Source organism: Gracilinanus agilis, unplaced genomic scaffold, assembly GCF_016433145.1.
Source record: "Gracilinanus agilis isolate LMUSP501 unplaced genomic scaffold, AgileGrace unplaced_scaffold2245, whole genome shotgun sequence".
In the NCBI taxonomy this organism is placed as follows: Eukaryota; Metazoa; Chordata; class Mammalia; order Didelphimorphia; family Didelphidae; genus Gracilinanus; species Gracilinanus agilis.
Genome location: NW_025354081.1, coordinates 1 through 4,224, shown reverse-complemented (window position 1 = coordinate 4,224; position 4,224 = coordinate 1). Strand labels below are relative to the sequence as shown.

Genomic DNA, 4,224 nt, shown 5'->3' with positions numbered 1-4,224 from the left:
TCCCCTTTCATGACATTCCTCTGAAGCCTGAATCTAAAGAGGAAAATGGCATTCCTACAAAGAAAGTTTAGACCAGTGAGCATGAGGAGATATTTAATAAGGTTGCCTCCATAGACAAACGCTAAGATGGAGATTGCCACCAAGGAACCTTTGGATCCCTTTAAACAAGACATAAAGAAAGGCAGGCTATATTATATGACAAATATCTTTCCCCACAAGGGTTATATGTAGAATTAGGATGCCCTCCCTCAGACTTGGAAGACTCTTCAAGTAGGCACTAACAACAAATGCTGTGGTGATAATGACCCCCTCTGCATTTGTGAAATAGATTCAGAGGTCCATTCTCCTAGTCCATTTTCCAGGTGAAGACTCTTCCAGTTTTAGCCTTTATTGATGAGGGTGAGACAGACTGGAAGTTAATTGCTATTAGTATAGATGACCCAGAAACTTCCAAATTCCATAGTACTGGTGATGTGCAGAAACATAAACCAAGTTACCTTGAGGAGATATTTGACTGGTTCTGATTTTACAAAGTGCCAGGTGAGAAGCCAGAAGATAAATTTACTTTTAATGGAGAGTTTAAAGGCAAGGATTTTGCTCATCAAATTATCAAATCTGCCCACAAATGTTGGAAAGCTTTGCCTCATAAAGAAGTTGATAAAGAAGCTATACATTGTGTAAATATAGCCCTTTCTGGTACAATGAAGAGGAAGCCAGATTCACAGTGCAGTTGACAACAGATTCTGTGGATGAAGATTTAGATTCCAAAGAAGATGAAACTATTAACAAGTGACTTTTTATTAGGAAGTGATGGAAGTGGATAGGGCTGCAGACAAGTTCACACAACAGTTGTTATTTCCTTCATAAAGCTTTGCTTTTTAAAAATGTCATGAGATAAGCCATATACAAATAAAAACTGGATTAAAAAACACCAGCAAGTATTATTTGGAATGGGGATAAGCTAGAAGCCTTCCCAAAAAGACAAGGAGCGAAATAAATAAAGATGTCCAATATGGCCAGTATTACCTAACATAGTATTATTAAACCTATCAATAGCAATAAGAGAAGAAAAAGAAATTGAAGGAATCAAAATGGACAAAGAGATAATAAAACTATATCTGTTCGAAGATGGCATAATGATTTATATGGAAAATACTAGAGATTCAACTAAAAAGTTAGTAGAAACTATCAATAATTTTAGAAAAATAGTAGATTATAAAAACAACCCACATAAATCAACAACATTTTTATATATCACTGACACAATCCTGCAAAAGAATGAGGTATTCTATTTAAAATAAACACAGACAGAATACAGGGGAGTGTACCTACCACAAAATAAATCCAGGAACTACATGAACTGAATTATTAAAACACTTTTTACCCAAATAAAGTCAGATTTAAATAATTAGAGAAATATTAATTATTCATGGGTGGACAGAACTAATACAATTAAAATGACAATCCTCCTTAAACTAGTCTACTTATTCAATGTCATTCCAATTAAGCTAGCAAAAAAACTGAGTTTGAAAAATAATAAAATTTATTCCGAAGAACAAAAGATCAAGACTATCAAAAGAATTAATAAAAAACATAAAGGAAGGAGGTCTAATAGTATCAGATTCTAAATGTATTATAAAGCAGTATTACCAAAATTATCTACTACTGGCTATAGAAATATTGAACAGAATAGACATGCAAAAAATAGCAGTAAATATTATAGTAACCTTCTATTTGACAAAAGTATAGATCTAGGTTTTATAGATAAGAAATCACTATTTGGTAAAAATTGTTAGGACAACTTGAAAGTAGTTTGACTTTATATCTTACATCATTCACTAAGATAAGATCAAAATAGATACATCATCTAGATATAAAAGGAAATATAAGCAAATTTGAAGAACAGGGAACATATTACCTATCAGATTTATAGATAGGAAAGGAATTTATGAGTGAACAAGAGATGGAGAGCATTGTGAAATGTAGAATGGATAGTTTTGAGTACATTAAATTGAACAGTTTTTGTACAAATAAAACAAATGTTACAAGGTTGCAAGGAAAGCAGAAAATTGGGGAAATTTTTCACAGATAGCCTTTCAGATAAAAGTTTCATATCTAAAATATATAGAGAACGTTGTCAAATATATATGAATAAGAGTCATCTCCCAGTTTATAATGGGAAAAAGATATGAACAGACAATTTTCATATGAAGAAATAAGATCCATATATAGCTATATTAAAAATGCTCTAAATCACTACTAATTAGAGAAATGCAAACACAAATGGTTCTGAGATATCACATACTCATCAGACTGGCTAAAATCACAACAGGGCAAAATAACAAATGTTGGAGGGGATGTGGAAAAAAGAGGACACTAATACATTGTTAGAGGAGCTGTGAACTGATCCAACCATTTTTGGAATTATACCACGAGAGTTATAAAACTGTGTATACCCTTAGACCCAGCAATATCATTGCTGAGTCTATTTCCTAAGAAGATCATGAAGAAAGGAAAAGAGCCCATATATTCCACAATATTTTTAGCAGCTCTCTTTGTGGTGGCACAGAATTGAAAATTATAGAAATGCCCATCAATTTGGGAATGCTTAAACAAATTATGGGATTTGGTTGTGATGGAATACTATTACACCATAAGAAGTGATGAGCAGGCTAATTTTTTTAAAAGCTTGAAAAGAACTACACAGGAAAATGAACAGTGAAATGAGTATAACCAGGAAAATCAGCCATAGAAAAATTAAAGCTGGAAGAATAAATTGTGAATGTTTCCACCAGAAAGTGAATTGAAAGGTGAAAACTTGAAAGTCTTAATTTATATGAACATATGTTTCCCAGACAATAAATTTTATGATGCATGGAAGGTAGAGAGGGACTGGGACACTTGTGGATGGAATTTATTGTGTAGATTTGAAGAAAAGTAAGCTAAAAATATACTTAAAAAATAAGTAACCTATGAAAAAAATGAGGATGTGGAAAATCTGAGGTTGTTTCTATAGTCAAAAGATGTCTAACACAGTGAAAGTGCACATTGGATCCAATGAAAAACAGTTTTTCTATCATTAGCATAATGAATGGGAAAAAAGTTATGCCAAGGAAGATGACTGAAACATTGGCTTCTCTGGAAAAATGGAAGATAGCAAGTCCAGGCAAGAGTCATAATTACTGACTCAAGTAATTCACAGTCCATTTGCAAATTAACAAAATATTTTCCATTCTTCACTGATGCAGGTCAGATCATTTATATAAAATATATATGAGCATAGTGAAAATGCTAGAGCATTTCATGTTCACATGGAAAATTGTTGTCTATTTAAAGCATACTTCTGACACAATTCTGTTGAAAACAATAATTTTAAAATATAGTTATCTTCCAGGAAAACAGTTTGAGCCCCCTATGGATCTAGCTAGCCTTAAACTGTTAAACTTAATAGAAGAGAGTAGACCTTTCAAATCAAAGGGAATGGCATACCAAAGCCTTAATATCAAGTTATATGAACCCACTAAAATACATTAAATATGTACTTCATCACATAGAAAATTTGTCCATTGTTTTAAAAGTGTCATTTGAACTTGAAAGCCGTAAAGTTCTTAATATATCAAGGAAGAGTAGAGACTTTGAGGTTGAATCTAGAGTCTTAATTCAGACAAATAGATGAAAGTAAGTAGCAGATGCCAGAAAGAAAAATATTGTATCTTGCTTTCAAGAAGCTTAAACTCTAAAGATAGAGATTTGAATATATATGTAAATACACAAATAAGTATCAATAAAAAGATAACAGAAATGTTCAGAAATTGCTAGGAGATAATATACAAGAAAGAAGACAAAAATTAAGTCTAGGACCTCAGATGTGACCCATACAATGTCTCAGTGCTGACAAAAGGAGCTAGAGACCAGAATAAAAAGGGCAAGTAATGTCATAAAAAATTTAGGGATTTGATGATATGAGATCCATTTAATTTAATTTATCCAGCATTTATTAAGCATCTATGTGCAATATGACTTATACTAGGGATACAAAAATACAAAATATTTCTTACCCTCATGAAGCTTATAATATACTGACTGTTAGTGAATCACATAATAATAATTCATGACCAAAATGTAGCTTTGGGAAGGAATGATTATTTTATTCAAAAAGAATAATATGAAAGGTGGAAAGTAAAATACACTACTCATTAAAAATACAAAGTTATATATGAATAT

At 31.8% G+C, this 4,224-nt stretch overlaps 1 pseudogene; it reads left to right on the top strand.

Moving 5' to 3' along the window:
* The first annotated feature begins 8 nt into the window (after positions 1 to 8).
* LOC123254449 lies at positions 9 to 793 on the top strand (annotated as a pseudogene).
* The last annotated feature ends 3,431 nt before the right edge of the window (positions 794 to 4,224 follow it).